The 24012-nt window shown below is 37.1% G+C and overlaps 1 non-coding gene across 1 annotated transcript; it reads left to right on the top strand.

Moving 5' to 3' along the window:
* The first annotated feature begins 5096 nt into the window (after positions 1-5096).
* LOC148547380 (small nucleolar RNA R71) lies at positions 5097-5204 on the top strand. Its single transcript, XR_015898714.1, has one exon. It is a non-coding gene; the product is annotated as a small nucleolar RNA R71 (small nucleolar RNA).
* The last annotated feature ends 18808 nt before the right edge of the window (positions 5205-24012 follow it).

The following is a 24012-nucleotide window of genomic DNA, read 5'->3' as shown; positions in this document are numbered from 1 at the left end:
CAAACCCAATCTCCCAACGGGCATAACTTCTCCGTTTCACATCATTTTTCACCTGTTCTTCGAACGGTATAAACATCCCGGATCCAATTTTATTTCTAAACAAGTTTGGCACAAATCGGGGATCTGGAGTCTAAGTTATGCTCCGTCAAAATATGCCCAAAACCACATTTTCATACAAAATCACAAAGTGCCATTTTCAAAACAAACCAATTTCAACCCTTTTCAAAACCAACCAAAACATACCCAAAATTAACCTCAAGCCTCCTCAACTCATACATTGACGTTTTTATCAAAATCACAAATACCATCCCACCATTTTAACCCCTTTCAATCAAATAACTCAATTTCAAACACATTTTCATGTCATGTATTCTCCCTCATCCCAATTTCCAACAACACTATTTCCAATCAACCCTCATTACATATAATCAATATCACCCTCCCCATCAATATGGTTTCACCCACAATTCAACCTCAATCAATCATCAAGCATATATCAAAACATGCATATCTCTCATGCATCATACCATCAAAACATCAATATTCATAATCACATATATGACCACACAGTATATCTTAACCACTCAACAACATCAACAATTTAATTCCTATCTTAGGGCCTCTAGCCTAAGTTTTCACACCACATTACATTTTAGATACAGGAAACCAAGACCATACCTTAGCCGATTTTCCCGCTCAACCCGGAGCACTTCCAAATCACTTTTTCATAAGCTCTCATGGCTTCAACACTTCCAAGAATAGATTTTTAACACACCAAAGCCCTTTATTTCAGCCAGAAAATACCTGAAATTATAGAAAAACACACAAACTCATAGTAAAGTCCAGAAATGTGAATTTAACATAAAAACTAATAAAAACATCCCTAAAAGTAACTAGATCCTACTAAAAACAATGCCAAAAAGCGTATAAATTATCCACTCATCACAACACCAAACTTAAATTGTTGCTTGTCCCCAAGCAACTGAAAATCAAATAGGATAAAAAGAAAAGAATATACTATAAATTCCAAACTATCAATGAAACATAGCTCCAATCAGATGAGCGGGACTTGTAGCTTTTTGCCTCTTGAATAGTTTTGGCATCTCACTTTATCCATTGAGGTTCAGAATGATTGGCATCTATAGAAACTCAGAGTTCAGATAGTGTTATTGATTCTCCTAGTTCAGTATGTTGATTCTTGAACACAGCTACTTTATGAGTCTTGGTCGTGGCCCTAAGCACTTTGTTTTCCAGTATTACCACCGGATACATAAATGCCACAGACATATAATTGGGTGAACCTTTTCAGATTGTGACTCAGCTTTGCTAAAGTCCCCAATTAGAGGTGTCCAGGGTTCTTAAGCACACTCTTCTTTTGCTTTGGACCTTGACTTTAACCGCTCAGTCTCAAGTTTTCACTTGACACCTTCACGCCACAAGCACATGGTTAGGGACAGCTTGGTTTAGCCGCTTAGGCCGGGATTTTATTCCTTTAGGCCCTCCTATCCACTGATGCTCAAAGCCTTGGGATCCTTTTTATTACCCTTGCCTTTTGGTTTTAAGGGTTATTGGCTTTTTGCTCTTGCCTTTTGGTTTTAAGAGCTTTTGGCTTTTCTGCTTGCTTTTTTTTTTCTTTTTCTCTTTTTGCCATTTTTTTTCTGCAAACTTTTTTGTATTCACTGCTTTTTCTTGCTTCAAAAATTATTTTTATGATTTTTCAGATTATCAAATAACATGTCTCCTTGTCATCATTCTTTCAAGAGCCAACATATTTAACATTCTAAAACAACAACTTCAAAAGACATATGCACTGTTCAAGCATTCATTCAGAAAACAAAAAGTATTGTCACCACATCAAAATAATTAAACTAAATTCAAGGATAAATTTGAAACTCATGTACTTCTTGTTCTTTTGAATTAAAACATTTTTCATTTAAGAGAGGTGATGGATTCATATTCACTACTTTAAGGCATAGACACTTAGACACTAATGATCATGTAATAAAGACACAAACATAGATAAACATTTAGCATAAGAAAACGAGAAACAGAAAATTTAAGAACAAGGAATGAGTCCACCTTAGTGATGGTGACGTTTCCTTCTTGAGGAACCAATGATGTCCTTGAGCTCTTCTATTTCTCTTCCTTGTCTTTGTTGCTCCTCCCTCATTGCTCTTTGATCTTCTCTAATTTCATGAAGGATGATGGAGTGCTCTTGATGTTCCACGCTTAGTTGCTCCCAATAATTGTGTGGAGGAAAATGTATCCCCTGAGGTATCTCAGGGATCTCTTGATTGGCAGTCAAATGTTCTACCACTGAGCTATAGACCCTTGATGGAAGCTTTTGTCTTCCCTTTCCCTTTTCTAGAGGATTCTCCGGTCTTAGGTGCCATGGTAATGGAAAAACAAAAAGCTTTATGCTTTTACCACACCAAACTTAGAATATTGCTCGCCCTCGAGCAAGAAAAGAAAGAATAGATGAAGAAGAAGAAGAAATGGAGGAGAGGGAGAGAGAGATATGTTTTGGCCAAGAAGAGGAGGAGGGGGTTGTGTTGTGTGAAATTGAAGAAGAATGGAGGGGTTTATATAGTGAATGGAGAGGGGTTAGGTTCGGCCATTTAGGGTGGATTTGGGTGGGAAAGTGATTTTGAATTTTGAAGGTAGGTGGGGTGTATAAAGTAGGTTTATGGGGAAGAGTGGGTGGATGTAGGTGGTGAATAGGTAATAGGGAAGAGATCTTGAGGTGATTGGTGAAGGGTTTTGGGGAAAGGTGTTTATTGGGAAGAGATGATGAACATTGAGAAGAGGGAAGAGTATGAGTGGAGGTAGGTGGGGATCCTATGGGGTCCACAAATGCTGAGATGATCCTGTGGGGTCCACAGATCCTGAGGTGTCAAGGAATTGCATCCCTGCACCAATTAGGCATGTAAAATGCCTTTGCATGCAATTCTGGCGTTTAAACGCCGAATTGGTGCTTGTTCTGGGCGTTCAGCGCACAGATGCAGCATGTTTCTGGCGTTGAACGCTAGTTCTATGCTTGTTTCTGGCGTTCAGCGCCAGCTTTCCTCAGTGTGCATTTCTGGCATCTGAACACCAGGATGCTGCTTGTTTTGGGCATTCAATGCCAGATCCATGCTCTGTTCTGGCGTTGAACGCCAGCCAGATGCTCCTTACTGGCGTTTAAACGCCAGTAAGTCCTTCCTCCAGGGTGTGATTTTTCTTCTGCTGTTTTTGATTCTGTTTTTGATTTTTTCTATTTATTTTGTGACTCCACATGATCATGAACCTAATAAAACATGAAAGAACAACAAAAATAAAAATAAAATTAGATAAATAAAAATTGGGTTGCCTCCCAACAAGCACTTCTTTAATGTCAATAGCTTGACAGTGGGCTCTCATGGAGCCTTACAGATGTTCAGAGCATTGTTGAGACTCCCCAACACCAAACTTAGAGTTTGGATATGGGAGTTCAACACCAAACTTAGAGTTTGGTTGTGGCCTCCCAACACCAAACTTAGAGTTTGACTGTGGGGGCTCTGGTTGACTCTGTTTTGAGAGAAGCTTACTGTGCCTCTTTTTCATGTTTACAGAAGGATGTCCTTGAGTTTCAAACTCAAGGGAGTCCCCATTCAATTGAAGGACTAGTTCACCTCTGTTAACATCAATCACAGCTCTTACTGTGGCTAGGAAGGGTCTTCCAAGGATGATGGATTCATCCTCATCCTTCCCAGTATCTAGGATTATAAAATCAGTAGGGATGTAAAGGCCTGCAACCTTTACTTACATGTCCTCTACTTGTCCATAAGCCTATTTTCTAGAATTGTCTGCCATCTCTAATGAGATTTTAGCAGCTTGTACCTCAAAGATTCCCAGTTTCTCCATTACAGAGAGTGGCATGAGGTTTATTCCTGACCCAAGGTCACATAGAGCCTTCTCAAAGGTTATGGTGCCTATGGTACAAGGTATTAGGAACTTTCCAGGATCCTGTTTCTTCTGAGGCAATCTCAGTTGATCCAACGCATTTAGTTCATTGGTGAACAGGGGAGGTTCATCTCCCCAAGTCTCATTACCAAATAAATTGGCATTCAGCTTCATGATTGCACCAAGAAACTTGGCAACTTGCTCTTCAGTAACATCCTCATTCTCTTCAGAAGAGGAATACTCATCAGAGCTCAAGAAGGGCGTAAGGAGGTTTAATGGAATCTCTATGGTCTCTAGATGAGCCTCAGAGTCCTTTGGTTCCTCAAAGGGAAACTCCTTGTTGATCAATAGACGTCCCAGGAGGTCTTCCTCTTTGGAATTCACGTCCTCTCCTTCCTTCTTGGATTCGGCCATGATGGTTATATCAATAGCCTTGCACTCTCCTTTTGGATTTTCTTCTGTATTGCTTGGGAGAGCACTAGGAGGGGTTTCAGTGATCTTCTTACTCAGCTGGCCCACTTGTGCCTCCAAATTTCTAATGGAGGACCTTGTTTCATTCATGAAACTCAGAGTGGCCTTAGATAGATCAGAGACTAAATTTGCTAGATTAGAGGTACTTTGTCCAGAGTTCTCTGTCTGTTGCTGAGTGGATGATGGAAAAGGCTTGCTATTGCTAAACCTGTTTCTTCCACCATTATTAAAGCCTTGCTGAGGCTTTTGTTGATCCTTCCATGAGAGATTTGAGTGATTTCTCCATGATGGATTATAAGTGTGTCCGTAAGGTTCACCCATATAATTTACTTCTGCTATTGCAGGGTTCTCAGGATCATAAGCTTCTTCTTCAGAAGATGCCTCTTGAGTACTATTAGATGCAGCTTGCATTCCATTCAGACTTTGAGAAATCATATTGACTTGCTGAGTCAATATTTTATTCTGAGCCAATATGGCATTTAGAGTATCAATTTCAAGAACTCCCTTCTTCTGAGGGTCCCATTACTCACAGGATTTCTCTTAGAAGTGTACATGAACTGGTTGTTATCAACCATGTCAATGAGTTCTTGAGCTTCTGCAGGTGTTTTCTTTAGGTGAATGGATCCACCTGCAGAAGTATCCAATGACATCTTAGCTAATTCAGATAGACCATCATAGAATATATTTAGGATGGTCCATTCTGAAAGCATGTCAGAAGGACACTTTTTGGTCAGTTCCTTGTATCTCTCCCAAGCTTCATAGAGGGATTCACCTTCTTTCTGTCTGAAGGTTTGAACATCCACTCTAAGCTTACTAAGCTTTTGAGGAGGAAAGAACTTGGCTAAGAAAACCTTGACCAGCTTATCCCAAGAGTTCAGGCTATCCTTAGGTTGAGAGTCCAACCATATTCTAGCTCTGTCTCTTACAGCAAACGGGAAAAGCATGATCCTGTAGACTTCAGGATCTACTCCATTAGTTTTAACAGTATCACAGATTTGCAAGAATTCAGTTAAGAACTAAAAGGGATCTTCAGATGGAAGTCCATGAAACTTGCAGTTTTGTTGCATCAGAGAAACTAATTGAGGTTTAAGCTCAAAATTGTTTACTCCAATGGTAGGGATGGAGATGCTTCTTCCATGTAAATTGGAATTAGGTGCAGTAAAGTCACCAAGCATCCTCCTTGCATTATTATTAATTTCGGCTGCCATCTCCTCTTCTTGTTCGAAAATTCTTGTAAGGTTGTCTCTGGATTACTGTATTTTAATTTCTCTTAGTTTCCTTTTCAGAGTCCTTTCAGGTTCAGGATCTACTTCAACAAGAATGTTCTTGTCCTTGCTCCTGCTCATATGAAAAAGAAGGGAACAGAAAATAATAATAGGGATCCTTTTTACCACAGTATAGAGGTTCCCATGTGTGAGTAGAAGAGAAGAAGATTAAGAATGAAGAAGAGAAGAATTCGAACTCAGAGGAGAAGAAGGGGTTCGAATTTTGGGTGAGGAGAAGTGTTAGTAGATGAATAAATAAATAAAAGGAGATGAGAGGTGAAAGGATTTTCGAAAATTAAAAATTAAAATTTAAAGTTAAATTTCGAAAATAGTTTTTGAAAAAGGTTAGTAATTTTCAAAAATTAGGAATGAAATAAAATTAAAATAATTAGTTAATTAAAAAGAAATTTTGAAAAAGAGGGAAGGAATTTTCGAAAATTAAAGGTAAAAAGTTAGTTGGGCAGTTTTGAAAAAGATAAGAAACAAACAAAAAGTCAATTAGTTAGTTGAAAAAAATTTGAAATTCAATTTTGAAAAGATAAGAAGATAAGAAGTTAGAAAAGATATTTGAAAAAGATAGGATAAAAAGATATTTTTTAAAAGATATGATTGAAATTAGTTTTGAAAAAGATTTGATTTTAAAAATCAAAATTAATGACTTGACTCACAAGTAATCACAAGATATGATTCTAAAACTTAAAGTTTGAATCTTTCTTAACAAGCAAGTAACAAACTTGAAATTTTTGAATCAAAACATTAATTTTTGATGATATTTTCGAGAATTATGAAATAAAATTAAGAAAAAGATTTTTGAAAAATATTTTTAAAATTTTTGAAAATAAATGAGAAAATTGAAAAAGATATGATTTTTGAAAAAAAGATTTTGAAAAAGATAAGATTTTTAAATTGAAAATTTGATTCGACTCATAAGAAACAACTAAATTTTAAAAAAAGTTTTGAAAAAGTCAACTCAAATTTTCGAATTTATGAGAAGAAAAAGGGGAAGATTATTTTTTTGATTTTTAAATTTTTTTATGATGAAAGAGAAAAACATGAAAATGATGCAATGCATGAAAATTTTGGATCTAAACATGTGATGCATGCAAGAACACTATGAATGTCAAGATGAACATCAAGAACTTATTTTTGAAAAATTTTTAAGAAAAGAAGAACATGCAAGGCACCAAACTTAGAAATTTTTAATGCTTAGACAATATGAATGCAAGAATGCATATGAAAAACACCATACAACATAAAACAATATAATATGAAGATCAATCAAGAAGGTTTATCAAGAACAACTTGAAGATCATGATGAATGCAATGCATGAATGCAATTTTCGAAAAATGCAAGATGAGTATGCAATTGACCCCAAACTTAAAATTTGACTCAAGACTCAAACAAGATACACAAAATATTTTTGATTTTATGATTTTATGAATTTTTTTGGTATTTTTCGAAAATTATTTGAAAAAGAAAAATAAGGATTCCAAAATTCTTAATATGAATTCCAGGAATCTTGCATTGTTAGTCTAAAGCTCCAGTCCAGGAATTAGACATGGCTCACTAGCCAGCCAAGCTTTCAATGAAAGCTCCGGTCCAAAACACTAGACATGGCCAATGGTCAGCCAAGCTTCAGCATGTAAATCAGACATTCATCAGCTAAGTCATCAAATTAACTTGCCTCTATGCTGATGGTTTGGAAGCCTCAGTCCAAAAGAATTTACACATGGCTTTACAGCCAGCCAGGCTTCAACATGCTTCATGAAACACTAGAATTCATTCTTAAAATTTTGAAGCCATAGAATAATTTATTTATTTTTTTTTGAAAGATTTTTGAAAACAAATTTTTTTTTTTGAAAATAAAACGAAAAAGAAAATTACCTAATCTGAGCAACAAGATGAACCGTCAGTTGTCCAAACTCGAACAATCTCCGGCAACGGCGCCAAAAACTTGTGCACAATACCATGGTTCAGACATAACTTCACAACTTCGCACAACTAACCAGCAAGTGCACTGGGTCGTCCAAGTAATAAAACCTTACGTGATTAAGGGTTGATCCCACGGAGATTGTTGGTATGAAGCAAGCTATGGTCATCTTGTAAATCTCAGTCAGGCGGATATCAAATGGTTATGGAGTTTTCGAAATAATAATAATAAATACACAGAAAATAAAGATAGAAATACTTATGTATATCATTGGTGAGAATTTCAGATAAGCGTATAGAGATGCTTTCGTTCCTCTAAATCTCTGCCTTCCCGCTGTCTTCATTCAATCAGTCTTATCCCTTTCCATGGCAAGCTTTTTGTAAGGGCATCACCGTTGTCAATGGCTACATCCCATCCTCTCTTGTGAAAAAGGTCCAAATGCTCTGTCACGGCATGGCTAATCATCTAGAGGTTCTCGATCATACTGGAATAGGATTTACCCTCCTTTTGCGTCTGTCACTACGCCCAGCACTTGCGAGTTTGAAGTTCGTCATAGCCATCCCTTCCCAGATCCTACTCGGAATACCACAGACAAGGTTTAGACTTTCCGGATCTCAGGAATAGCCATCTATGGGTTCTAACTTATACCACGAAGATACTAATAACTCGGACTCGGTCCCCTGTATTAGATATCTAAGAGATATTCATTCTAGCTTGTTTGCATGTAAAACAAAAGTGTTTGTCAGGCACGCGTTCATGAGTGAGAATGATGATGAGCGTCACATAATCATCACATTCATCATGTTCTTGGGAACGAATGGATATCTTAGAAGCGGAATAAGTTGAATTGAATAGAAAAACAATAGTACTTTGCATTAAATCATGAGGAACAGCAGAGCTCCACACCTTAATCTATGGAGTGCAGAAACTCTACCGTTTGAAAATACATAAGTGATAATGGTCCAGGCATGGCCGAATGGCCAGCCCCCATGAAAGTCTAAGATAGCATAAAACTGATCAAAGATGATCCTAAATACAATAGTAAAAAGTTCTATTTATACTAAACTAGCAACTAGGGTTTACAGAAGTAAGTAATTGATGCATAAATCCACTTTCGGGGCCCACTTGGTGTGTGCTTGGGCTGAGCTTGAAGTTTACACGTGGAGAGGTCATTCTTGGAGTTGAATGCCAGTTTGTAATGTGTTTCTGGCGTTCAACTCTGGTTTGTGACGTGTTTCTGGCGTTTAACTCCAGACTACAGCATAGAACTGGCGTTCAACGACCTTTTGCATCGTCTAAACTCGACCAAAGTATTGACTATTATATATTGCTGGAAAGCCCGGGATGTCTACTTTCCAACGCAATTGGAAGCGCGCCATTTTGAGTTATGTAGCTCCAGAAAATTCACTTTGAGTGCAGGGAGGTCAGAATCCAACAGCATCAGCAGTCCTTCTTCAACCTCTGAATCTGATTTTTGCTCAAGTCCCTCAATTTCAGCCAGAAAATACCTGAAATCACAGAAAAACACACAAACTCATAGTAAAATCCAGAAATGTGAATTTAACATAAAAACTAATAAAAACATCCCTAAAAGTAACTAGATCCTACTAAAAACATACTAAAAATAATGCCAAAAAGCGTATAAATTATCCGCTCATCACCCTCCCATTTCAATTCGGTTTTCAAGGAAAACCATGCAAAACATGTGTTTTCTTGATGTTCTTCCTTAGGAATCATGCTTAACTTGACTTGAGGGCAAAGAAACGTGAATTTCTAGCAAGTCTAAGGTGAGATATCTCTTCCTAACATACTGAGTGAGATTTGGTCAGTTGAGAGTTTTTGGATTTAAAGTTGTTCTTGATGTGATTTAGGAGGAAAAAGTGCTTAAGGACCACCTGAAAGTTTAACCGAATTAGGAGCAGCAAAACCAGGTAGGGATTGACGAATTTAATCTTGATTGATTGTGTTTGAGTTGTGTGATTATGATATGATTTGGCTGTGCTTGAAATTGATTGTTTGTATGAGTAATTCTTGTTGAAATTTTGGTGAAAATTTGATGAAATTTGATGAAATTCAAGCTATGAATGTGTGTTCTTGTGGCTGCTGGAAAACAAAACCCTAGATCTTAAATTGAGGTTCAATTTGTGTTAAAATCATGTAGAAAAGATGGGGTTTTAGTGGCTGGAAATTTATTTTGAATTTTGGTAAAAATCGGTTGCTGAAAAGACTGAAAAACAGGTAAAAACAGAGAAAGAATTTGGAGAATATACGAAGAACACGAAGAACACTTTGAGTGTGGTGAAGAACATTGAAGAACACCTTTTAGATCTTAGAAAGGGCGAGGAAGTAAAATTTTTGGTTTTTAAGGGGTTATATGGTAATTTCTGGAAGTTAGGGTGGTAAAAGTAGAAATATTAAAAGTTACGGGTGGTAAATAGTGAATTTTAAAGGTTAAAAGTAAAAGGTAAGTTAATTTTCGAAAATTTAGTATTAAAATAATAAATAATAATAAAATATTAAATAATAATATTTAATTAAAAATAATATTTTAATAAAAATAATAAAATAATGCGAAAAAGGCAGTTTTCTGTAAAAGCCTTAGAAAGACAACTTTAAATGCAGAATCTCATAATTACCTTCATAAAACACTTAGGGAGTGGTAATAACATGATAGTGAGGCAAAGATAAAGAAAAGATAAAAAGTTAAAGAAAAGATAAGAAACCAAAGAAAAAGTCTGTAAAATTTTAATGACAGAAAAACAGACAGAGACTAGTGAACGAACTAGGGCAACTTAGTTAGTACTTGAGTTGCGACTAGGGTTAGGTGTTATATGAAAAGTTAAACTATTTTAGTATAGACTTAATGAACCTATACCTGGGACAGGCTAACTATTCATACCGAAATTTACATAAGCTTTAAATACACATGTTAAACAGAGAAATCAGAGCAGAATAAAGTAACACAGAGCACAGAGTAACCAGAGTAAAGTAAAGAGATACAAAGAGAAAAGAATAATATGATAAAGAGAAATGGTTTGAGCCAGGATAGTGTAAAAATGAAAGATGTAAAGTTTGTACAGTATGATTGAACAGAGAAAGAAAGAGGTACTGCATAAGAATGTGAAAATGATGATGAATAATGAGAATGATGATGAATGATGATAATGAGAATGATTATGTAATGATCTGCTGCGTGAAGGCAGTCAGATAGATAGTGGTACGACCACAGAACGTTTTCCAGTGTTACACAGCTATTGAGAGCTGTACCTGCAACTGATAACCTGGGATCACTTGCAGAGGATATTAATTCATACACGGCTAAAATGCCGCACCTGTAAGGCAAGGATTGCTTACAGAGAATATGATTTCATACACGGTTGGAATGCCGCCACCTGTAAGGCAGAGTTTGCTTACAGAGGATATGACGCATACGTCGGTTAGTGAGAACTGTACCTATGCTGACTGGAAAACCATACCCGTTTCAGCTGCTTCGGGTTACGTCGGGAGCGGGTAGAAACTGACAGATGAGCTCATTACCTGCGCTAGGGCTAGACATGCATCATACTTGGTTGCGCATTTCCTTTGTTATGATTGTGGTATGAATGTATGCTTTCCTTGTTTGTATTCCATTCTCTGCGCTTGTGTTATTATCTTGTATTCTTCTGTTTTTGTTCTGCTATCTATTTTCTCTATCTTCTCTACTTATCTGTGTTTTCTAATTACTGCCTCTTTGTATTCTGCTAATAGTCTGCTAAACAACATAGAATTAATGAACGTAACTAATAACCCCGACCCTACTAAGAACTCCCCAGTTCTTACCCCTTCTCTCTCCCTTCCCCCTTTAGATGGAAGTAAGAGTACCTTACCATAGTTCACTGATGACCATTCGCAAGAAGAGGATTCTGCTCTAGATAGTCTTCTGAGTCTAGGGTGAATATCATTCTCTGATTATGTGTATATACTGTGAGACCAGCCAACGTCTGCACCCCGTTCGTATGCGCACTTTAACCTAAATCCTGTGTATGAGATTCCTATTGTGTGGCTACTTCATGAGGTACCAAAGAGACGTCCTGTGGAAAAGTCTGATCATGCAGAGGAGTAGCAGATGATGTTCTATCTTTTGATGACGTTCCACCTGACTTGAGTTTTGAAGACCTAGAACGTACTTTCCCTCACTTTAGTAGTTTAGAGGGACTAGGTGAGTATAGAGTCTAGGCTAGCTTAGGTGCCAGCTAAGGGACCTCTTGAACAGGTCAGGACCTGGGATGTTGTATGTATATACATGTATATAGATATTATTTAGCTATATCTAGGGGTGTTCTAACTAACAGTCTATATTCTAATAAAGGCTGAATCACCGAATGTTGTCAACTACTTGTGATGTATTTATGTGTGGTTGTTTATAACTGTTTTATCTGTTATTATTTGTGAATTGATTATAAATGATTCTGTCTATTAATCCAAACGTTTTCAAAAAAAAATACACCTCGCAAATTAACTACGCTTTTAACAATGAATCAGGCTCATATGATAAATAATAGATAATAATTAGGAAGACAAATTAGTAGTGCTCAGTTCCCGGTATGATCTAGACATATTGGAAATTGAGTCGTTACAATTTGGTATCAGAGCAGTTCGTTCCCAGTAGAGCCTGGGGAGTGGACTGACTATGCTTCATTGCATACTCTGTTGTGTGTCTCATGCGTATAGGATATCCCAGTGATATATGTTGCATGATTATTTCTGTGTTTTCATTTTGAGAATGTTCACACTTGACTTGAAGTGTTAAGACTGATCACCTTAACAATGATTGTTTGGTGTGAACAGGACTACAATGGGTTCACGGAGACGAGGCGTACGGGAAGGAATTCCTAATGTTAACTACGAGAGGGAACAGGAAACGTTTATGGCTACCATGAACAACGCGGCTGAAGTAGTGCGTGAAGCTGCGGTAACAGCGGCTAGGGCTGTTGAACGTCTTGGAGTGAGAAATGGGAATGATGAGAATAACTTAGGGCATCCTGAAAGACCTATGACCCTTGCGACCTTTCTGAAGGTTAATCCACCTAAGTTCAAGGGTACACTCGTTGCGACTGACGCTGATAACTGGTTTCGAGGTATTGAACGATCACTGAGAGCGCAGCATGTTCCGGAAGGACAACACGTGGAGTTTGCTACTTATATGCTCGAGGGAGAAGCTGAGTACTGGTGCCAGGGGATACAGCGACTGCTACAACGTAATGAAGGTAACATTCCTTCGGATATTTTTAAAAATGAATTCTACAAGAAATATTTCCCAAGAGTAGTGCATGATGCTAAAGAGATAGAGCTTATGCAGCTGAGGTAAGGGGATATGACTGTTGCTGAGTATGCTCGTAATTTCGATGACTTGTGTCGTTTCTCTAAGATTTGTCAAGGGAATCCTGCTGACTTTGAAGAATGGAAGTGCTTGAAGTTTGAAGGAGGCCTTCGTGATGATCTGATGAGTTCAATAGTTCCGCTGGAGATACATAATTTTGCTGAATTAGTCAACAAGAGCAAGTTAGTGGAAGAATGTATTAAGAAAGTAACTGTGGCCAAGGTGAGTCGCCAAGGATTTCCACCAAGGCATCTTAGCAATCATCAGGCAGCTGGGAGAAGGGTGCATTTTAAAGCGCGTGGCATACGACAGCATAAGAACCTACAAGTTGGTAACATTACTGCTCGCCGTATAGGTAAGAATGGAGGTAAAGTAAGGCAAGGCAATGGTAAACGAGCCCATCAGGCTTACATAAACACTGCATGTAAGCAATGCGAAAAAGAGCATGATAACAGGTCTTGCCAGTTTGGATCACCTAACTGCTATGCTTGTGTTGAACTTGGACATATTGCCAAGGATTGTCCGAAGGGATTTACTCAAAATTCAGTTAGAACCCAGCAACAAGGACGAGTGTTTGCTATCACTATTGACGATGTTGTGCAATGGAACGCCCTCATTCAAGGTCAGTGTTATGTCAAGAATCGATTTCTAATTGTACTGTATGATTCGGGTGCATCGCATTCTTTATTTATCTAACTATTGCTTACGAGTTAGGATTATATTTCTTTAAATTGAATTTTTACTCGATTGTCCATACACCTGCATCCCAAAATGCTTTGACTAGTTTAGTGTGCCTGCAAGTACCATTTGCTATTAGGAACAGGACTTTTATACACGATTTAATCTGTTTACCTCTATGTGGTTTAGAAGTTATTTTAGGATTAGATTGGTTATCTAAGTATCATGATTTCCTTGATTATTTTAAAAGAATTGCTGTTATTCCATCTGATAGTCTATGTACTAAACCATTTCTGTCCCACACCTTATATCTGAATTCTGTAAGAGTTACCTTAGACGGGAGGGATTATGAGGGGTACGTTCTGTTAGTGGCTAGCTCGAATGACAGTGAACTAAGCTTAGAACGAATTCGAGTGGTGAAGGAATTTCCTGATGTTTTCCCAGACGACATACCTGAGTTTCCTCCTTAGTGGGAGATAGAATTCAACATTAAACTAGTACCTGGAACCGGACCGATTTCCATAGCACCTTGCCGGATGTCACCACTGGAACTTGCAAAGTTGAAGAAGTAGTTGGATGAGCTACTTGGAAAGGAATTTATTCGTCCTAGTGCATCATCTTGGGGAGCTCCAGTATTGCTAGTAAAGAAGAAGGACGGTGGAATCAAACTTTGCATAGATTACCGACAGCTAAATAAAGACACTATCAAGAAAAAGTATTCACTTCCATGAATAGATGATTTGATGGATCAGTTGGAAGGTGCAACTGTGTTCTCGAAGATTGATTTGCGATTGAGCTATCACTAGATTAGAGTGAAAGAATCAGATATACCGAAGACTGTATTTAGAACTCGTTATGGTCACTATGAGTATACGGTTATGTCGTTTGGACTAACTAATGCTCCTACGATTTTCATGGATTACATGAATCGTATTTTCTGTCCGTACCTTGATCAGTTTGTAGTAGTTTTCATAGACGATATTCTCATCTATTCGAAGACAGAAAGAGTGCATGAAGAGCATCTAAGGACTGTATTGCAGACACTGAGGACTCGGAAGTTATATGATAAACTATCAAAGTGCGAATTCTGGACAATGAAGGTGGATAGAATTTTTGAAGGACTATGATTTCAAATTAAGTTATCACCCAGGGAAAGCGAACGTGGTGGCAAACGCTTTAAGCAGGAAGAATTTGAGTATCTCTTAGATGATGATACAGGAAGAAGAATTACTCGCAGAATTTGAGGACCTTAAGTTGGCTATGACTGAGACGTCAAGTGGAGTCCGTTTGGCCCAATTGCGTATAACACCAGATTTTAAGATTAGTATTCAGCAAGCACAAGCACAGGACTCAGAAATGATGACGATGCTAAGACGGATGAACACAGAAGAACCAGAAGCTGTGAGACAGGATCGTAGTGGCCTATAGAGGTACAAGAACAGAATTTGTGTGCCTAACTCTGGAGAATTGCGACAAAAGAGTCTTGCTGAAGCTCACCAAAGTAGATTTTCTATGCATCCTAGAGTGACAAAGATGTATCGAGATTTGAAACAAATATTCTGGTGGCCAGGCTTAAAGAAAGAAGTAGCTGATTATGTCTCAAAATGTTTAACCTGCCAGAAGATGAAGGTGGAACATCAGAAGCTGTCAGGAACCATGCAACCCTTAGAAATACCACAATGGAAATGGGAGCAGATTACTATGGATTTTGTCACGGGATTGCCAAGGACCTCAACAGGACACGATACCATATGGGTAATTGTGGACAGGTTGACAAAGTCAGCGCACTTCCTTCCGATTCGAGTTGACTATACTTTAGAAAGGCTGGAACGAATATATATTCAAGAAATCATACGATTGCATGGGATACGTTCGTCAATTGTTTCAGATCGAGATCCGAGGTTTACTTCCAGATTTTGGGGAGCTTTCCAGAAAGCGTTGGCAAAAGAATTGCACATGAGTACAGCATACCATCCTCAAACAGACGGACAATCAGAGCAGACAATCCAGACATTAGAAGACATGCTAAGATCTTGTATGATGGATAACCAAGGCAGTTGGGATAGGTATTTGCCGTTGGTCAAGTTCGTCTACAACAACAGTTACCAACAAAGTATCGGGATGGCACCATATGAAGCTCTCTATGGAAGAAGACGTCAGACACCATTGTGTTGGAATGACGACGGATAAGCTAGTGTCTTAGGTCTAGACTTAGTGCAAGAAACTACTGAAAAGATAAAGGGGATTCGCCAGAAGATCCAGATAGCACAAAGCCGTCAAAAGAGCTATGCCGATAATAGACGTAGACCCTTAGAGTTTAGTGAGGGAGACCATGTCTTTCTTAAAGTAACCCTGACTACTGGAATAGGTAGAGCCCTTAAGACTAAAAAGCTTAACCCACGATACATAGAACCTTTCCAAATACTTAAAAGAGTCGGTCTAGTAGTTTATCAAATAGTCCTTCCTCCTTATTTATCAAACCTTCATGATGTTCTTCATGTCTCGCAACTTAAGAAATATATTCCCGACAAGAGTCACGTTTTACAACCAGAGATAGTGCAGTTATGAAACGATTTGACATATCAAGAATCACCAGTTCGGATCGTAGAAAGAAGTGATAAGCAGCTAAGAGGCAAGACTGTTCGCTTAGTCAAAGTAGCATGGGAACCAAGAGGAGAAGAAGAGAACACTTGGGAATTGGAAGATAAGATGAGAGCTGATTACTCGCATCTGTTCTCAGGTAACTGAAATTTTGAGGGCAAAATTTTCTTTTAGGAGGGTAGAATGTAACAACCCTGATTTTGGAGTACATGAGATCTTTTCTAAAAGTACAGATTTTTCCGGAAGATCAGTAAACGGAACACCTCTGTTATATCATCAAGCATCTCAATCCTCAATTTTCATTATGTCATCCTTAAGTTAGAACCTCCTCTGAGGCAAGCTCAATAATGCAATCGCGAAGAACCTTGTTTTTGAACCGTATCGGTTGGCAGTTTTGATTCTGATTTTCATAAATAGTCTCTGTTTGACGAACCGGACTTGATTCATCAGAGGATAGAGATAATAGTATAATATTATCATTATATTAGTATTAGCAAATGCTTGAATGACATTATAAGGTTACCTGGTCTATTTTTGTTAAAAATAGAAAATCGGTTTAACCGGGTTTACGGTTTACTGGTGTAGCTTAGTGTAACGACCGAATTTTCAATACGCCTAGGACATACCAGAAACCGAGTGCTACCAATTTGTCATCCTAATTATTATCTATTATTTATTATATGAGCCTGATTCATTGTTAAAAGCGTAGTTAGTTAGTGAGGTACTTTTTTTTTCCTGAAAACGTTTGGATTAATAAACATAATCATTTATAATTAATTCACAAATAAAAACAGATAAAACAGTTATAAACAATCACACATAAATACATCACAAGCAGCTAACAACATTCAGTGATCCAGCCTTTATTAGAGTATAGACTTTTAGTTAGAACACCCCTAGATATAGCTAGATAATAACTATATACATATACATACATACAACATCCCAGGTCCTGACCTGTTCAAGAGGTCCCTAAGCTGGCACCTAGGCTAGCCTAGACTCTATACTCTATACTCACCTAGTCCCTCTAAACTACTAAACTGAGGGAAAGTACGTTCTAAGTCTTCACAACTCAAGTCAGGTGGAACGTCATCAAAAGATAGAACATCATCTACTACTTCCCTGCACGATCAGACTTTTCCATAGGACGTCTCTCTGGTACCTCATGAAGTAGCCACACAACAGGAGTCTCGTACACAGGATTTAAGTTGAAGTTCAAGAACAAACGTGGTGTAGACATTGGCTGGTCTCACAGTATATACATATAAACAGAGAACGATATTCACCCTAGACTCAGAAGACTACCTAGAGAGGAATCCTCTTTGCAGAACAGTCATCAGCAAACTACGGAAAGGTACTCATGCTTCCATCTGAAGGGGAAAGGGAGAGAGAAGGGGGTAAGAACTAGGGAGTTCTTACTAGGGCCGGGGTTATTAGTTAAGTTCATTAATTCCGTGTTGTTTAGCAGGTAAATAGTAGAATACAGAAAGCAGTAAATAGAAGATACAGATAAATAGAGAAGATAGAGAAAACAGATAGCAAAACACAACAGAAGAATACAAGAAAATAACATAACCACAAAGAATAGAATACAAACAAACAGAGCATACATTCATTCAATAATCATAACAGAGGAAATGCACAACCAAGTATGATGCATGTCTGTCCTATGCAGGCCATGAGCTCACGTGTCGGTTTACACCCTGCAACCCGACATTACCCAGGAGCTAGTCCTAGATATGGCTTCCCTTTGTGTCCTTAGTGCATATGTGTCGGTGGTAAGAATACCACTCTTTCGTGACTACCGGCAGTCGGCGCAAAGCCCGACCCCATAATATACACACAAGGGGAAACAGTGATCCTCAGTTCGTGGGCGTCCCCGAGATCAATTCATAAACAAAACAATGATCCTCAGTTCGTGGGTTTCTCCGAGATCAACATACAACAACAAACACGATCCTCAGTTCGTGGGCTATACCCGAGATCAATACTCAAAAATACAGTAATCTTCAGTTTGTGGGTTATACCCGAGATCATCATACAACAAAACAACTTTCTGTAGGTGAACTTCGGCCTACAGAAATAGCACTTCTGTAAGTGAACTTCGGTTTACAGAAATAGCGCCCCAGTAAGTGAACTTCGGCTTACAGGTATCACAACTCTCTGTAGGTAAACTTCGGCCTATAGGAGCAACACCCTGAGATACACAATTGATATTCACTGCAGGTGAACTTCGGCCTACAGGAATAACAACTTACTGTAGGTGAACTTGGGCCTACAGGAGCAACAACATACTCACCGTAAGCAACCTCTGTCTTACAGGAGCAACAACACACTCACTGTAAGCAACCTCTGTCTTACAGGAGCACACTCATCTCGATACCTCTGTAAGCAACCTCTGTCTTACAACAAAGCATTATAGCAAGGTATCCCAGGAAAGCGTTCTCAGTGGTCGTACCACCATCTATCTGACTGTCTCTCTGCAGCAGATTCTTACATAATCATTCTCATTATCATCATTCATTAACATTCTCATTATTCATCATCACTTTCACATTCTTATGCAGTACTTCTTTCTTTCTCTGTTCAATCATGCTATACAAACTCTACAGCTTTTACTTTTACAACATCTTAATTCAAACCATTTCTCTTTATCACATTACTCTTTTCTCTTTGTCTTTTTACTTTACTCTGATTACTCTTTTCTCTGTATCCCTTTATTCTGCTCTGGTTACTCTGTTCTCTGTGTTTCTTTACTCTGCTCTGATTTTTCTGTTTAACGTATGTATTTAAAGCTTATGTAAATTTTGGTATGAATAGTTAGTCTGTCCCAAGTATAGGTTCATTAAGTCTATACTGAAAGAGTTTAACTTTTCATATAATACTTAACCCTATTCGCAATTCCAGGACTAACTATGTTGCCCTAGTTCGTTCACTAGTCTCTGTCTGTTTTTCTGTCATTAAAACTTTACAGACTTTTTCTTCGATTTTTATCTTTTCTTCATCTTTTTATCTTTTATTTATCTTTGCCTCACGAAAATGTTTTTACCTCTCCCTAAGTGTTTTATGAAGGTAATTATGAGATTTTGCACTTAAAATTATCTTTCTAAAGCTTTTACAGAAAACTGCCTTTTTCGTATTATTTTATTATTTTTATTAAAATATTATTTTAATTAAATATTATTATTTAATATATTATTATTATTTATTATTTTATTAATATATTTTCGAAAATTAACTTAGTTTTTACTTTTAACCTTTAAAATTCACTTTTTACCACCCGTAACTTTTAATATTTCTACTTTAACCACCCTAACTTTCAGAAATTACAAAATAACCCCTCAAACATCAAAATATTTACTTCCTTGCCCTTTTCAAGATCTAAAAGGTGTTCTTCATTATTTTTCACCACACTCAAAGTGTTCTTCATGTTCTTCGTATATTCTTCAGATTCTTTCTCTGTTTTTACCTATTTTTAAGTCTTTTCAGCAACCGATTTTTACCAAAATTCATAATAAATTCCCAGCCACTAAAATCCGATCTTTTCTACATGATTTTAACACAAATTAAACCCCAATTTAAGGCCTAGGGTTCGTTTTTCCAGTAGCCCTCAAGAACAACATTCATAGCTTGAATATCATCAAATTTCATCAAAATTTCAACAAACTTTCACCAAGAATAACTCATATAAGCACCCAATTTTTAGCACAGCCAATTTATACAACATTCACACAACTCAAACACAAATAATCAAGATTAATTTCGTGACACCCTACCTTGATTTGCTACTCCAAATTCGGTTAGACTTTCAGGTGGTCCTTAAGCATTTTTTCCTCCTAAAACACATCAAGAACAACTTTAAATCCACAAACTCTCAACTGACCAAATCTCCCTCAGCACGTTAGGAAGAGATATCTCACCTTAGACTTGCTGGAAATTAACATTTCTTGGCCCTCAAGTCATGTTAAGCATGATTCCTAAGGAAGAACATCAAGAAAACACATGTTTTGCATGGTTTTCCTTGAAAACTGAATTGAAGAGGGAGGGAAACAGTCATCTAACCTTATTTCTAACCTTGATAAGTCACATGGTTATGTAGAGGAAGAAGAGAGGATCATTTTGGTGAAATCGGACTTTTGATTTGAGTTTTAGTTCAGAAGAAATCAAGCTTTGAAGATTAAGTGTTCATGAAAGTTTCTCTCTTTTCTCTCTTGTTATTTTCGGCCAAAATGATGAAATGAGACAGCCTTGGAGGTATTGGGGGTGTAAGGTGAGTTGTGATTGGTTGGCTTGGAGGTGGGTTAAAATAATATTAAAATATCTCAGGTGTATAACTACTAAAACTAGATGTATCGGAACACTTGTAAAAACATCTCTAAAAATTATTTTCTGAGCTACTAGCATAAATGACACTAGTAACATATTTATTATGAGAATAGAACATGTATAATGAGGCCTTAGCATTACTAAATTCATCAGAGAGTGCTGGTACTAAGCTGCACCATAAACCCTAAACCCGGTTAAACCGATTTTCTGGGTTTAACTAAAACAGACCAGGAACCTTATAATATCATTCAAGCATTTTATAATACTAATATAATGATAATATTATACTATTATCTCTCTCCTCTCTTGAATCGAGTCCGGTTCGTCAAACAGAGATTATTTACAAAAATCAGAATCAAAACTGCCAACCGATACGGTTCAAAAACTAGGTTCTTCGTGACCGCGTTATCGAGCTTGCCTCAGAAAAGGTTCTAGCTTATGGATGACATAATGATAATGAGGATTGAGATGCTTGATGATATAACAGAGGTGTTCCCTTTACCGATCTTCCGGAGAAATCCGTACTTTCAGAAAAGATCTCATGTACTCAAAAATCAGGGTTGTTACATTCTACCCTCCTAAAAGAAAATTTTGCCCTCAAAATTTCAGCCACGTGCAAGAAATCCATCTTTAAGCGGTCTGTTTCCTTCAATCCATCTTTAAGCACCAGCACTCTCTGATGAATTTAGCAATGCTAAGGCCTCATTATACATGTTCTATTCTCATAATAAATATGTTACTAGTGTCATTTATGCTAGTAGCTCAGAAAATAATTTTTAGAGATGTTTTTACAAGTGTTCCGATACACCTAGTTTTAGTAGTTGTACACCAGAGATATTTTAATATTATTTTAATCCACCTCCAATCCAACCAATCACAACTCACCTTACACCCCCAAGACCTCCAAGGCTGTCTCATTTCATCATTTTGGCCGAAAATAACAAGAGAGAAAAGAGAGAAACTTTCATGAACACTTAATCTTCAAAGCTTGATTTCTCCTGAACTAAAACTCAAATCAAAACTCCGATTTCACCAAAATGATCCTCTCTTCTTCCTCTACATAACCATGTAACTTATCAAGGATGGAAATAAGGTGAGATGGCTGTCTCTCTCCCATTTCAATTCGGTTTTCAAGGAAAACCATGCAAAACATGTGTTTTCTTGATGTTCTTCCTTAGGAATCATGCTTAACTTGACTTGAGGGCCAAGAAACATGAATTTCCAGCAAGTCTAAGGTGAGATAACTCTTCCTAACATACTGAGTGAGATTTGGTCAGTTGAGAGTTTTTGGATTTAAAGTTGTTCTTGATATGATTTAGGAGGAAAAAGTGCTTAAGGACCACCTGAAAGTTTAACCGAATTAGGAGCAGCAAAACTAGGTAGGGATTGACGAATTTAATCTTGATTGATTGTGTTTGAGTTGTGTGATTATGATATGGTTTGGCTGTGCTTGAAATTGATTGTTTGTATGAGTAATTCTTGTTGAAATTTTGGTAAAATTTGATGAAATTTGATGAAATTCAAGCTATGAATGTGTGTTCTTGTGGCTGCTGGAAAACAAAAACCTAGAGCTTAAATTGAGGTTCAATTTTTGTTAAAATTTTTTAAAAAAGATGGGGTTTTAATGGCTGGAAATTTATTTTGAATATTGGTAAAAATCGGTTGCTGAAAAGACTGAAAAACGGGTAAAAACAGAGAAAGAATTTGGAGAATATACGAAGAACACGAAGAACACTTTGAGTGTGGTGAAGAAAATTGAAGAACACCTTTTAGATCTTAGAAAGGGCGAGGAAGTAAAATTTTTTGTGTTTAAGGGGTTATATGGTAATTTCTGGAAGTTAGGGTGGTAAAAGTAGAAATATTAAAAGTTATGGGTGCTAAAAAGTGAATTTTAAAGGTTAAAAGTAAAAGGTAAGTTAATTTTCAAAAATTTAGTATTAAAATAATAAATAATAATAAAATATTAAATAATAATATTTAATTAAAAATAATATTTTAATAAAAATAATAAAATAATGCAGAAAAGGCAGTTTTCTGTAAAAGCTTTAGAAAGACAACTTTAAGTGCAGAATCTCATAATTACCTTCATAAAATACTTAGGGAGTGGTAATAACATGATAGTGAGGCAAAGATAAAAAAATGATAAAAAGTTAAAGAAAAGATAAAAAACCAAAGAAAAAGTCTGTAAAATTTTAATGACAGAAAAACAGACAGAGACTAGTGAACGAACTAGGGCAACTTAGTTAGTACTTGAGTTGCGACTAGGGTTAGGTGTTATATAAAAAGTTAAACTATTTCAGTATAGACTTAATGAACCTATACCTGGGACAGGCTAACTATTCATACCAAAATTTACATAAGCTTTAAATACACATGTTAAACAGAGAAATCAGAGTAGAATAAAGTAACACAGAGCACAGAGTAACCAGAGTAAAGTAAAGAGATACAAAGAGAAAAGAATAATATGATAAAGAGAAATGGTTTGAGCCAGGATATTGTAAAAATGAAAGATGTAAACTTTGTACAGTATGATTGAACAGAGAAAGAAAGAGGTACTGCATAAGAATGTGAAAATGATGATGAATAATGAGAATGATGATGAATGATGATAATGAGAATGATTATGTAATGATCTACTGCATGAAGGCAGTCAGATAGATAGTGGTACAACCACAGAACGTTTTCCAGTGTTACACAGCTATTGAGAGTTGTACCTGTAACTGAAAACCTGGGATCACTTGCAGAGGATATTAATTCATACACGGCTAAAATGCCGTACCTGTAAGGCTAGGATTGCTTACAGAGAATATGATTTCATACACGGCTGGAATGCCACCATCTGTAAGGCAGAGTTTGCTTACAGAGGATATGACGCATACATCGGTTAGTGAGAACTGTGCCTATGCTGATTGGAAAACCATACCTGTTTCAGCTGCTTCGGTTACGTTGGGAGCAGGTAGAAACCGACAGATGAGCTCATTACCTGTGCTAGGGCTAGACATGCATCATACTTGGTTGCGCATTTCCTTTGTTATGATTGTGGTATAAATGTATACTTTCCTTGTTTGTATTCCATTCTCTGCGCTTGTGTTATTATCTTGTATTCTTCTGTTTTTATTCTACTATCTATTTTCTCTATCTTCTCTACTTATCTGTGTTTTCTAATTACTGCTTCTTTGTATTCTGCTAATAGTCTGCTAAACAACATAGAATTAATGAACGTAACTAATAACCCCGACCCTACTAAGAACTCCCCAGTTCTTACCCTTTCTCTCTCCCTTCCCCCTTTAGATGGAAGTAAGAGTACCTTACCATAGTTTGCTGATGATCGTTCGCAAGAAGAGGATTCTGCTCTAGATAGTCTTCTGAGTCTAGGGTGAATATCATTCTCTGATTATATGTATATACTGTGAGACCAGCCAACGTCTGCACCCCGTTGCACTTTAACTTAAATCCTGTA

This window comes from Arachis ipaensis, chromosome B8 (genome assembly GCF_059453495.1).
Source record: "Arachis ipaensis isolate K30076 ecotype BB chromosome B8, ASM5945349v1, whole genome shotgun sequence".
Taxonomy (NCBI): domain Eukaryota; kingdom Viridiplantae; phylum Streptophyta; class Magnoliopsida; order Fabales; family Fabaceae; genus Arachis; species Arachis ipaensis.
Note: the sequence above shows the minus strand (reverse complement) of the source record. Positions and strands in the feature narration are given on the sequence as shown.